This window comes from Candoia aspera, chromosome 5, assembly GCF_035149785.1.
Source record: "Candoia aspera isolate rCanAsp1 chromosome 5, rCanAsp1.hap2, whole genome shotgun sequence".
Taxonomy (NCBI): Eukaryota; Metazoa; Chordata; class Lepidosauria; order Squamata; family Boidae; genus Candoia; species Candoia aspera.
Genome location: NC_086157.1, coordinates 79,867,189 through 79,881,743, shown reverse-complemented (window position 1 = coordinate 79,881,743; position 14,555 = coordinate 79,867,189).

Here is a 14,555-nt window from a genome sequence, read left to right as displayed (position 1 = left end):
CTTCACTTTCAGCCATCAAAGTGGTATCATCTGCATATCTGAGATTGTTAATGTTTCTTCCAGAGATTTTAACTCCAGCCTTGGATTCCTCAAGGCCAGCTTGTCGCATGATGTGTTCTGCATACAAGTTGAATAGGTAGGGTGAGAGTATACAGCCCTGCCGTACTCCTTTCCCAATCTTAAACCAGTCTGTTGTTCCGTGGTCTGTTCTTACTGTTGCTACTTGGTCGTTATACAGATTCTTCAGGAGGCATACAAGATGACTTGGTATCCCCATACCACTAAGAACTTGCCACAATTTGTTATGGTCCACACAGTCAAAGGCTTTAGAATAGTCAATAAAACAGAAATAGATGTTTTTCTGAAACTCCCTGGCTTTTTCCATTATCCAGCGGATATTGGCAATTTGATCTCTAGTTCCTCTGCCTTTTCTAAACCCAGCTTGTACATCTGGCAATTCTCGCTCCATGAACTGCTGAAGTCTACCTTGCAGGATCTTGAGCATTACCTTACTGGCATGTGAAATGAGTGCCACTGTTCGATAGTTTGAACATTCTTTAGTGTTTCCCTTTTTTGGTATGGGGATATAAGTTGATTTTTTCCAGTCTGATGGCCATTCTTGTGTTTTCCAAATTTGCTGGCATATAGCATGCATTACCTTGACAGCATCATCTTGCAAGATTTTGAACAGTTCAGCTGGGATGCCGTCGTCTCCTGTTGCCTTGTTATTAGCAATGCTTCTTAAGGCCCACTCAACCTCACTCTTCAGGATGTCTGGCTCTAGCTCACCGACCACACCGTCAAAGCTATCCCCGATATTGTTATCTTTCCTATACAGGTTTTCTGTATATTCTTGCCACCTTTTCTTGATCTCTTCTTCTTCTGTTAGGTCCTTGCCATCTTTGTTTTTGATCATACCCATTTTTGCCTGGAATTTACCTCCAATGTTTCTAATTTTCTGGAAGAGGTCTCTTGTCCTTCCTCTTCTATTGTCTTCTTCCACTTCTGCGCATTGCTTGTTTAAAAATAATTCCTTATCTCTTCTGGCTAACCTCTGGAATTTTGCATTTAATTGGGCATATCTCCCCCTATCACTGTTGCCTTTTGCTTTCCTTCTTTCTTGGGCTACTTCTAGTGTCTCAGCAGACAGCCATTTTGCCTTCTTGGTTTTCTCTTTCTTTGGGATGTATTTTGTTGCCGCCTCCTGAACAATGCTGCCAACTTCTGTCCAGAGTTCGTCCGGGACCCTATCTACTAAGTCCAGTCCCTTAAATCTATTCTTCACCTCCACTGCATATTCTTTAGGAATATTAGTGAGCTCATATCTAGCTGATCTGTGGGTCTTCCCTAATCTCTTTAGTCTGATCCTAAATTGTGCAAGAAGAAGTTCGTGATCTGAACTACAGTCAGCTCCAGGCCTTGTTTTTACCGACTGTACAGATGTCCGCCACCTTTGGCTGCAAAGGATGTAATCAATCTGATTTCGGTGTTGTCCATCTGGTGAAGTCCATGTATAAAGCCGTCTCTTAGGTTGTTGGAAGAGAGTGTTTGTTATGCAGAGTGAATTGTCTTGGCAAAATTCTATCAGCCTGTGTCCTGCTTCGTTTTGTTCTCCCAGGCCATACTTACCTGTAATTTGAGGTGTCATTTGACTGCCCACCTTAGCATTCCAGTCTCCTGTGATGAAAATAACATCTCTTTTAGGCGTGTTGTCCAGTAGGTGCTGCAGATCCTCATAGAACTGCTCTACTTCAGCTTCTTCAGCATTTGTGGTTGGGGCGTATATTTGGATCACTGTGATGTTAGATGGCTTGCCCTGAATTCGAATTGAGATCATTCTGTCGTTTTTTGGGTTGTATCCAAGCACTGCTTTAGCCACTTTACTATTAATTATGAAGGCTACTCCATTTCTTCTGTGGTCCTCTTGTCCGCAGTAGTAGATCTGGTGGTCATTTGATGTGAAGTGGCCCATTCCAGTCCATTTCAGTTCACTGACGCCCAGAATGTCTATCTTTAATCTTGACATCTCACCAATAACCACATCCAATTTGCCCTGGCTCATAGATCTTACATTCCAGGTTCCGATGGTGTGTTGATCCTTAGAACATCGGATTCGCCGTTCACCACCAGCACCGTCGGCCGCTAGCCGTCCTTTCGGCTTTGAGCTAGCTGCGTCATCACGTCTGGGGCTAGTTGAGCTCATCCTCTGTTCCTCCCCAGTAGCATTTTGACCATCTTCCGACCTGGGGGTCTCATCTTCCGATGGTATACCGACATATCTCTGGTTGTACTGATCCATTTAGTTTTCACGGCAAGAATACTGAGGTGGGTTGCCATTACCTTCCCCAGGGATCGCATTTAGTCTGACCTCTCTGTCATGACCTTCCCGTCTTGGGTGGCCCTTCACGGTTTAGCTCATGGCATCATTGAGGTGCTCAAGCTCCAGCACCACGACAAGGTAACGATCCTTTGCTGAAGAAATTAAGTAATAGATATATATATATGATTTGGCCAACAATATCCATTTGGTGTCTACTCACCAATTATGTTGTACATATAAGTCAGATAACTTTGATGTGGTAATGTTTCAATAGCAAAGCATTTCATTTAAATCATACTCTTCCCAGCCATTATGGATAAGGGACACCAAACTTAGTCTTCAGTCCAATGGATCAGGTTCCTTTCATTTAAAGATGAGGAAATTTCAAATATTAAAATGAATAGCACTTTTACATAAGTTTCTCTGTATTATTTTGCTGTTAACTGTCACTGAATTCACAATTCACTTTATTAGTATCTGTTAAAAGGACTAACAACCCCTCCAACTGAAATCCACAGTCTCTTTAAATCAGGGTTAGGCAACCCAAAGCTGTTTTTAGTTGGGATGGGCAACTCAAGTTCTTCACTGGCTCTCAAACCCTTTTCTAAACCTTCCAGTTCTCTTCTTGTATCACAAATGCCAAACTTAAGTCAGAGTTGTCTGCCATTTTTGGGGATGAAGAAATAAATTGTAGGGTACACTCCACAAAATGTTTAACATAGTAGTTCAAAAAACAAACATACAAACATCTGGAAAATATAGAAAGTCCTGACCCTATTTGTACTGTATATTTGACAAGGCTCTATCTATTTTGTATTATTCTCCTGCCCTCTGTGGACCTTAGTCCACCCCAAAATGTTAACTGTGTGCAATGAAATTTGACCACCCCTGCTTTAAATACATTCAGAAAACCTTAATGCATTCAGTGGGATTCTGCTGAATAAAACCTGCATTGAGCTTGATTAACACAAGGATTAACTTTTATAAGAGAAGAAGTCAGTCTTGACTATTGGGGGGAGAGGAGTTCAGATTGTTTTACTATGATTATCTCATTTTCATGCTTCAGTCTTGTGATAGTTTAGGTTCAGGACACTGCCTTGCCACCTTACCTTCGGTAGCAGTTTCACACTGCTGCACAGGTCCTCTCATTGTTTTCCCTGGAACTTGGAAGGATGATGAAGACAGAAATCTCCACCCCAGCAGTACCTTCTTCCCAACCAAGCTGAGGTATGGGATGTTTGCTTTTTACATCAAGAGCATGACCATTATGGCAACAGGAACAGGAACATTTACTTCTGCTCCTAATTATTTGTGGTTGTAGGATGCTATTGCCAGCAAAAGTGGGTGTCAGTAAAATCCTCTTTTTCCACTTATCGTTGTCTGCTTTTTGCTCAGCTCATCTATAATTATAACAGGCAGGAAATATCATAAACATAAATCTAAGATATATAGCTAGCCAGCCAACTCCTTAAGTATGTGCTCAGGGATACAGTATTAGACTAGCATAATATCATTAGCAAATCTGATTTATTTTTGATGATAGGTGCTTCTATGATATGCTGATATTAAATGAGTGACAAAAATAATGTTAAAATTCTTCTTTCTGAGTCTTGTTATACTTTTCCACTCAAAGTAATGTTGGAAAGAAATTATATAAAGGAGCTCAGAACTCTTATTCATCTTGCTTTCTGTCAATCCATCAGCGTGAGAGCTGTCTGAAAACTGAACTGAACAGGAGCGAATTGGTGTGGGAGAGAAGATGGCAAAAGAAAATGGTGTCCAAAAGTGGGCCAAATCTGGCTGGGTGCTCTTGAAAAATCTTTATCATCATTATCATCATCATCATCAGTAACAAAAACTTCATCATCCAGAAAAAAACTCTTTAAAAACCCTATGGGAGAGTTGGACAACACCTCAAATTCTGTTAACAACTCTATTCTAAGTCCTTATCCATTCTCCCTCATGAGTATGTGACTCAAGAGCTGAGCCTTCACAATCTCTCCTATCCTATTCAGCATACACATATGATGAAACATGGGTGGAGTGCAGAACACACACAGAAATGTAATATATTACTTCAATACACTGAAGAAAATACATGTGCCTCCAATGGCCACTGCTGGTCAAGAAACTGAAAAGAATTCCAAAAGCTGTACTGTGAACCTTGTTTTAATTCAATGCACATCAAAGCTTTGTCTTCTCTTCCCGCCTCACCAGAACTTGGCTGTTGAAGATACTCAAAATCCCCCTTCATTTTATTGAACAATGTAACAACAAAGTAATAGCTCAATATAACTTCTTTCCAACAGTTATGTATATAATTGCAATTTAACTAATCTATTGAAATATAAGCAGCTTCTGCCAACCTGTTCACTAAGATATAAAATGTCCCTTATATTTACCTTTGACAATAGAGTCCAAAGTAGCTAGAATTACTCAAAGATACTAGACAATTGCAACACTCTTATTTTTTGCTGAGCTTGACCACTGGAGCCTGCATGGATACCTGTTAAAGCAGAGCAAAAAAAAAGATACTCTCTCACTTCCCTGTGAAGGAGCTTCTTGATTCATACCTGTCTTTCATCTGATCAACCTAAGAAGTAAAGTATTCCTCAAGCTGAACACTTCTATGTATTTTTCTTGGCCATATGGAAAAAATTCATCATTGCCTTCTTCTGAGATGTTACTTTTTTTTCAGTAATGACTATTTTTTAAACATGGGGTTCCTAGCATTGCTTTGTTTTCTCTCCAAGATCAAAGACAGATCTGATTTCAGAGGGAGAAAGCTGACTTTCATTTCTCCTTCTTGCCACCTTACTAGATTTTGCAGAGAGTTAAATAGCTTTGATGTTGGAATGTTCAAATTTTTATTTTGGATTATGCTGCCAATTTAAATTCTATTAGACTATCTTTGTCTATTTAATTAGATACCATGTTAGGTACTGCTAACAAGAGTTCCCACTGAGCATTTATAATTTTCAGAAAATATTCCCTTATAAGATACTGCTGAGCACAAATTGTTGAAGAGTTAGGATTATCATTTCCATTGTGGTGATGGTGATGGTGGAGTTTGAATTATTGGTCTTCCTGAATTTTTATCCAACAGAAGCCCACTATAGGACAAAGGTGGGAGAAAATGAAATTATTTTTATCTCTGAAAATAACCAATTCTCAAATATTCTCTGTCTTTATTAGGTGCATAATTTTAAAGGACCACTAGATTAATGCCAACACTGCCAGAATACAATAACTGAGAAGCCCAAGCTATAGCAGCCTGATGTGTGTGGTAATGGGCATGTTGGATGAAGTGATATAATATATGACAAATACAAGCTTCTTATTCTACCAAGCACTCTGCAAATCACAATAGACAGTTTAGGTTCAATAGCAGTATTCTGAAATTCTACATAAAATGGATTCGCCACTGCTACAGACTGATTCTGCACTGATACGAGAGTCAAGAAATAAAAGAGGTTTTGAAACTGTTACTTTATTCATAGCTTATTAGCGAATGGGACAATTTTACTTAGAAAGTTATTTCACCTATTCTTCCAAATGAGTGGATACAGTAACATTTCTGATTAGACATATGTTTTGTGTCCTCACCACAATACAGTTGTTTGGGGCAATAACCTTGGGTCTCTATGAATGCATCATCTTTGACCTTCAGTAATGTTATAAAATAAAGATGTGATGCTATGTTCAGACAGCAGAAGTAATGGATATAGTTGTGATTAATTTAATGGTATGATATGACCTTTGTTTCTAATTAGATTTGTCTGGCAAGGTTCCTTTCCTAGAAATATTTTCCAGCTGTTCTTGTAATTTATCAATTCTAATAGAAAGGACAGTAGCAGGTAAAGCATTATGCTTTGTAGTTGAGGCCTGTAACATAATACAGTCTTTCTTGGCTGAGTGTTTTCCATGTAAGCTGAACTCTGAGTGCCATAATTCATAACCTACATGGGCACATTGGCTGAGAATTAGAAAAGCTGTTGGACCTAATCTAAAAGACACACAGCTGGAAAGACTGGCATAATGTATTGTTCAGGAAAGATGTCAGTTTAAAATAAAATTCTGGAATAAGCATGCAATAACTGAGCTATAGATGTATCAATGACCACTATATGATGGCAAAGGCTTCTTTATTTATCAAATTTGTCACCACCCATCTCCTCCGACCGGAGGGACTCTGGGAAGTTTACAATACAGAACAATAAATATACAATAAAATTCTAATAAATATACAATAAAATTCTAATAAAAACCATGGTCGATGGTATCAAAAGCCATTGAGAGGTCAAGAAGAGCAAGGATGGATGCACTACCCCCATCCTGCTCTCATTAGAGATCATCCATAAGTGTGACCAATGCCATTTCTGTCCCATATCCAGGCCTGAAACCTGACTGAAAGGGGTCTAGATAATCTGTTTCCTCCAGAATCCTCTGGAGTTGTAATGCCACCACTTTCTCAACCACTTTCCCCAAAAAGGGGAGGTGGGAGACTGGACAAAAATTATCCAGTACAGTAGGGTCCAGTGATGGTTTCTTGAGGAGGGGTTGTACCAGCACCTCCTTAAAGGCAGCTGGAAACACCCACTCCCTCAAGGATGTATTAACCATCGCCTGGACCCAACCACATGCCACCTCCCGAGCTGCCTTCACCAGCCAGGAGGGACATGGATCTAATTGGCAAGTGCTGGCATTTACTGTCTGGAGGATCCTGTCCACTTTCTCAGGTCCAACAGTATCAAACTGTTCCCAGATAACATGGTAAGTACGATCCCTTGGTATCTCCACAGACCCTGCCTCACGCTTGGAGTCTAACGTGGAGCGGATTCGAGTGATTTTGTCTTGCAGCTGCTCCAAAGACTCCTCTGCAAGGCCTTGTAGGTGGGTCACTGAACCCACCTTCCCCAAAAGGGATTGAGTGATTTTAAATAGGGCCATTGGGCGGCATTCTGCAGATGCAAGAAGAGCGGAGAAGTATTGATGCTTCGCCGCTTTTATTGCCACCATGTAGGCCTTAATAGCGGCTCTAACCAGTGTTCGGTCGGATTCGGTCTTTGTCTTCCTCCAGTGGCACTCTAGATGTCTCTTAGTCCTCTTCAAATCCCTCAGCTCCTCCGTAAACCACGGGGAGCATCGAGTATGATGAGGCAAGAGAGGTCACACAGGTGCAATTCTGTCCAAGGTCCCAGCCACTTCCCTATTTCAGGCGGTGGCCAGGGCCTCCACTGGACCATGCAGCAGATCCCTGGGTATAACCCCCAGCTCCCTTGAAACCCTACTGGGTCCATCAGTCTCCGGGGGCAGAACAATCGAATGGGCCCTGCCTCCCTGCAGAAGGGGGCGGCATAAGAGAATCTCAAGGCCACCAGGGCATGATCTGACCATGACAAAGGGGACAGCTGTAACTCTCCCCTCAGGTCACATTGCCACTGTTCCAACAAGAAAACTAAATCTGGGGTGAGGCCACTGTCTCAAGTTGGGTCGCGAATAATCTGAGTCAGGGCCATGGCTGCCATGGTAGCCATGAATTCCCGAGCTGCCTCAGAGGTACACCCCAGGGAAGGCATGTTGAAGTCCCCCAGAACCATAAGCCTGGGGAACTCCACCGCCAACCCTGAGATGGCCTCCAGCAGCTCAGGCAGGGAGGTTGCCATGCAGCAGGGAGGCTGGTATAGCAGCAACACTTCCAACTGCTCTCGTGCACCCAACTTGAAAAACAGAGTCTCACAACTGGCCACTTGTGGGGCAGGGCCCCTGAAGGCCACCAGAGACTCCCAGATGACAACTGCCACCCCTCCCCCCCTGCCCTGGTGTCTCGGCTGGTACCATGCCATAAATCCAGCCAAGCACATTTCCAAAAGGGGCACCCCCCCTTCAGGTCCCAGCCAGGTTTTCATAATACATGCCAGGTCTTCCCCCTCCTCAGTAATCAAGTCACTTATGAGGGGGGCTTTGTTGTTAACAGACCTGGCATTGAGTAGCAACAGCCAGAGACCAGGGCCCCTGTGTGTCTGCTGACCAGGGCCTGGATCTGAGCACAGAGGGCCGGAACATGACACCGGTAACAAACACTGGGGGCGTCTTCCCCAAAGATGGCCTGCCCTCCGGCTTCCACCATAACATCCCCTACCCATCACCACCTCAATAGTATGACCCGCCCTGCAGCCCCCAGAGATTCCAAATCTACCTAGCCCCACTCCAGCACTTCCGGAGTCTCCCGCTTGGAGTAGAGGTCCCTCCATCCATTCACACACCCTCGTACATACACAGTTATCCACAGGACAATGGCAAGCCCTCTGGCGCACCAGCTCGCCCCTCGGCGCCATCTGGGCCCAGGCATCACCCACTCATTCATTCTTCAATGACACTGCTCCCTGTTCGGCCTCTCTCACCGGTCAGCCAGGGTCATCTCATTTGCTGCCCCTCACCTCCTGCCTCTCACTCAGGAGGTGAGTGCTCTCCCACACCGTCAGGCACTTCCTGACTCCCCCCCTCCAGGAGGGAGTCCTCATTCACACTGGAGGGACCCCAACAGCTCTCCACTGCTTCCAGGCCAGTAGGGAAGGGATAGCCCAGATCTCCTTGCCCAGGTCCCTCCACGTCCCTGGGCCTGCAACGCCAAGACCTATACCCCTAGGTCTATCCCGGGCTCTCCCTGGTTGGTCAGTCAGTTCGCCTCTAGCTGGTAGTCGACCTGCTTCACCAAACTGGGCTTCCAGGTTCACTCTGCCAGCTCACTGCACTGCTGGTCTGCTGCACTGCTCACCCACTCTGCCAGGCAGGACCTCCAAAGTGGGTCAGCAGGTCTGTCTTGCCACTGGTCTGCTGCACCACCAAACTGCTCTGCTGGGCTGGCCCTCCAAAGTTGGGCCATCATGCCACTGAGCCGTCCGTCTGCCGTGCCGCCAAACTGCCCCACCAAGCTGGCCCACTGAGGCCGGTCAGCTGGTCCACAATGCCACCGATCCACTGTGCTGTCAGACCGCTCCCCCATGCCTCCAGGCTGCCAGGCTGCCGCAGGCCACCATCCAGCATCCCCAGGGGTCACACCGCCAACGTTCTCCACACCACTCAAGTCTCCCCCAAGTCCAATGCGCCGCCAATGTGCTGTGCCGCCAAACCTCTGTGACTCGCTGTGTCGCTTTGTGCTGCCGGGGCTTGCCCAGGTCCACCGCTCCTTGTCACTCCATCCAGGGGGCTCCATTCAACCCCGACCCATCAGGTATGAGAGCTGGGGATCCCAGAAGTCCCCTCTAAAGCCCCCAATCAAAATGAAAGTCGGTGGGGGGAAGAGGTGAGACCCAGGAGTCCTCCCCTCAGAGCAGCGGTTGGTGTCTGCTCCCAGTTGCCATCTTGGATTCCAAAAAGCTTTCTATATCATTTGCTGGCATCTAATCAGAAAGAGTCTGGAGGCAACTTTTTCAACTAACAAATTTTATTAAAAGGCATACACTTTCATCAGTGCACACTATGCATCTGATAAAGTGAGCTGTATTCACAAAAGCTGATGTCTTTTAATAAAATTAGTTTGAAACATCAGGCTCCTGATGTTATGCCACCATAGACTAACACAACTCTCCTCTACAACTGCTGCCATCCAGTGGTTCTCTGCATTTTTGCACCTGAGATAAGGTATGCTTATCTTGAAATGGATAGTAAATTGTACTGTAAATCTAGCAGTGCTGATCACTTTGTTACACAAAGTGCTGGAGCCTTCTCCCATGATCTCATGACAGCCTCTTGTTAAATTTTCTGGAATTTTGTGAGCTGGTTGACAGCAGAGGTGAGCCCTTATGCCTAGCATAAGGCATCAGCTTTTTCACACCTATTAGCACAGTGGCAGCAATGGAGCTGGCAGAGCCAGTTCTTAAATATTTAGCAGCACACCACTAGTTACATACAATCTGCACTAATGCTGCTACGTTCAGCAGTTCTCTGAACGACACCCCTACCCATTCCATAGCATCCCCTAAGCCTTAAAAACTGTTTTTCAGGGAACAGGGGCATTTGAGGGAACACTAAAAACATAGCATCTTTCCTTTTACAAGCAGGAGCTTAAAGCAGTGGTAGGCAAACTTTGATGGGTGGGGGCCATATATAATGGTACTTCAGAAGTCTTGACACTGCGAGTGGCTCACCTTAGCATTAAGGAAAAGTACTATGCATAAAAAGAGTCTCCGTCAAGTCATGTTCAACTCCTGCTGACTACATGGACATATCCATGCAGTTTTCTTGTTCCTTGGAAGAAGTTTGTCACTGTTCCTTCCTCGGATGTTTGTTTTTTGGACTTCCCATTGGTCTAGCCTCTTGTGAAGTTTGAGCCTGCTTCTGACTCCGAAAATGAAACTTATCCGCAGTCAGAAGGGGAAAACGAAACTTTACGGGAAGGACTTGAAGAATCAAATCCAAGAAGTGACTTAGCAGAGCGGAAGAAATCACAGATGCTGATTGGGCAACCTCCAGAGGGAGATTTGAAGCCTCCAATCAGTGTTTGAGAGAGGAGAGCAGAGAAGCTCAGGAAAGAGAAAGAAGCCCGATTGGCTGCTAAATGAAAACAGCGTGAAAAGGAGCGAATAAAAAGGTAGGTACGCCAAGAGCACGCTGCCAGAGAAAACCAATCCTTTGAGCTCACAGCACCTGCAGAAGAGTCCTTATCAGTGTCAGAAGCCTTGCCTGTAGCCAGTGTGGAATCAGAGCCAGCGCCTTCTGCCATTGTGGACCAGCTTCCTGCACAACTTGCTCCAGTCGAGCCTCTCCTTGCTGTCCCTGCTGAGCACAGCCTTGCATCCAGCTCCAAGCCTTGCTGTGTTGCTCCAGCGTGATCTGGGTGTGCCTCCAGATCTCAGCCTTGCCTAGAGGCTCCAGTCCAGTCCAGCCTTGTCTCCAGATCTGAGCCTTGCCAAAATGTTCCAGCCCAGTGCAGTCTTGTCTCCAGAACCAAGCCTTGCCTAGATACTTCAGCCCAGCCTTGTGTAGCCTCCGTGTACCAGCCTGATTGCCAGAGTGCAAATCTGAGTGTTCAGCCTCTCCTTTGCCACACACTCAAGCTCCTTCCAGTCTTGTAGGTTCAATCAGAGGATTGGCCAAGTTCTGCCTTGCTGTCCTGCCACGATCTGACCCTGCAGTGTTGTCTGAGTGTCCCTGCCACGTGGGTGGACTTGATTGATTTATACAGTCTAATCTATTGCAAGAACTTTTGCTAGTGTAAATCGTTAATTCAATAAAGAATTTTATTAGTAATTCTGCCTGGCCGTCTCATTGTCTGAAGAGGACACCTATGTTCCTGGTTTTCCCTGAACGTCTTCCAACTAGATAATCAGGCCCAGACATTGGTCAACTGCTGAGACCCTCAATTGGATATTTTTTCTATAACTGTTTAGGTAGCTAATCAAAGACAAAAGCAAGAAAATGAGTCTCTTGATTTATTTACCTCCTTTATTCTCTTCTGTTTCACCTTATTAAAGCACAAACCTATGAACAACAACATTGATAATAATAATAAACCATGCACAATAAACCATGCACACTTTATTTGTTTCTTTAGCCCATTACTAACAAGTCTTATTATCTCAAGATACTCTGTCAAGATACTATCTACAAGTCCACTTGAACCCAATCATTTAAATAATAAAAAAATATAAATCGTTTTACAATGCATTAAATAAATCCTAGATATTTGGGATTTATTGTGCCATACTGAATGAAAATATCCTGAAGTAGAGTTGGTATACACAGTTAAGTTAGAGCATCTTCATTATACATATCATTGTCAGATATTTGTCTTGTTAATCTCTCTCTCTCTCTCTCTCTCTCTCTCTCTCTCTCTCTCTCTCTCTCTCTCTCTCTGTGTGTGTGTGTGTGTGTGTGTGTGTGTGTAGAGAGAGAGAGACTTCTTGGGATGGAAAATGTTAATTTAGTAAAATGTTTGTATCAAGTAATGAATTGGAAATACTGTGCAAAACTTCTCCAATTGCCATATTTTCACCTAGGTTATAAATATGGAAATATATGAAAAAGTCTTACATGTTTTTTTCTATGGTATTGTAAACGAATTAATGTTTCCAATTAAAAACATTTTTAAAATTATATACTCATATCTCATGTTTTTTTTCCCTTTGAAAATCATGCTTAGGAAAAATGTCTGAAACAGGATGAGTTGGCAAATATGCCCTTGGCTTCTGTTGGTGGAAAAAAAGGGGAATGGGATAGCACAGCCAGAAAAGTAAATGCTAGTATAGTATAGTTTATGTTGACAAGGATTTGGAAGTTACTTGGCTCTTGTTTTAAAGGACACTTAATTCTTCTTCATCATATGATAGCTTCAGTTTTCTGAATATGGCAAATGATAAATTGGTTGGTTTCCATTTGTTTGCATGTTTTCTAATCTTGAACAGTAAGAAATTGAAATGTTATCCTGAATCTTAATAGATATATCAGCTCACCCAATAATATTAGATTTACCTTGAATAGAATGACTGCCAGATTCCTGCTTCCACATAGGGCTGACAGATAATCAACAAGCATGAAAGGACACAAAAAGGGAGGCAAAGCCATAGAAACATAACATCCCTTTCATTTCTACCTTCCCTTTCATTTCTACCTCCCTCTTATTTCCATCATGCCACAAGAAAGGATCCTTGGGAATCAATATGTAATTTTAAGAAAGTAACCAGCTGAGTTAAAATATTGTGGAAAACAAAGCCTACTTTATATCTCTTACAAATGTGAAAATTAAGAAATCTAAGTTGTATGCTAATGGGGCTAGCATGCAGCCTTCTTTCATGCCTTCACTTGTGAAAAATATGACAGTTTAGAATGAAAGGGTAAAAAGGATAAAAGGATAAAAAGATGTCAAAGACAGCAATGATTTGTGAAGAGAAAGGAACATTACTAGTAGTGAATTTATCAAACAAATACAGGAATCTGGACGAATGCCATAATGTTTTGATCAGAAATAACTAAACCAAAATTTTCAACCTGACTCTAAAAGTCCATTGAGTTATAATAGCAAAGATCATATAAACGACACTGTTTTATCCCTGAGAAATGCTGAGTTGTCCTACTTAAAGCATTATGGTTTCCTTTGAGATGAATAAAGAATTCTGCTAAGCATCTGCATGATTGGAAAAGATTCAGCTTATGCTTTGGCTTTTATGCTTATCATGCAGCAGTTAAAGGCAATGGAACAATGACAAAATAAAAAGAAAAGAAAAAATACCCAATTTGACAGAACTATGGCATTTCAGCTAAATCAGAGATTGGTATGAAAACATCTTTGTTAATTGCTAAAATTTACCATTTTTCAGCATAAGCCAGAAAGAGCACAAATATAAGGAATTTAGCTTAATATCCATGGAAGTAAGATATGGATCAGTACTGCCATTTTGAATTGGGTGTGGAAACCAATGGAAGCCAGTAAAGCTGGCAACGTCCTGGCAAAATAGGTTTGTATCAGTTTATTCTTCTAAACAATTTTGCTGTCCTATTTTCATGTTTCTAGGCTATTCTTCAAAAGGCAGCCCCATTTGTAATGAATTGTTATAACCAAAACAAAGAATGACAAAAGTATTGCTAATTGCTGTTAAACTACTCTATCTAGATAAGGTTATAATTGGTATGTTGGCCTAAAGTGGCCAGCATGGGGAATTCTGGGAATTGAAGTCCACACATCTTAGAGTTGCCAAGTTTGAAAGACATTGTCCTAAAGCAATCTTCCCCATATTGTATTCACAGGTATAATAGGTATATTAGGTCTCTAACTCAGAGAATCATGGTTCTAAAACAAATAGAGGATCCCAGGTTGGAGCAAGCAGACCAACATTGATAAAAGACACTCTTCCTTCTAAGAATCTAATCCTTAGAGGGAATGTAGTCCCTTCCATAATGGGAGCTATCAACAAGGCCTCCATCTTCTCTGGGTTTCGGTAATGAGTCTTCGTCCCGTCTATCACTGAATCTTCACTTTGTGTTTTTCTTACTGATCATTTCACAACATTAATAATTGACTGCATGATTATATTACTGCAACTCTGTTGTGTATGACAATCAGTTTACATGCTAAGATTTATAGATCAGTAAAAGCTTATTAAATGAACATTTCATACCTGTTCTTTATGCAGCAAATCTTTTTTTTAAACTCCCAAGATCCCTTTTTCAGAGAACAATCATGCATTTATTTTAGGAAATAATTATGAAAGTGATATCTCAAATGGATTGTGTACAT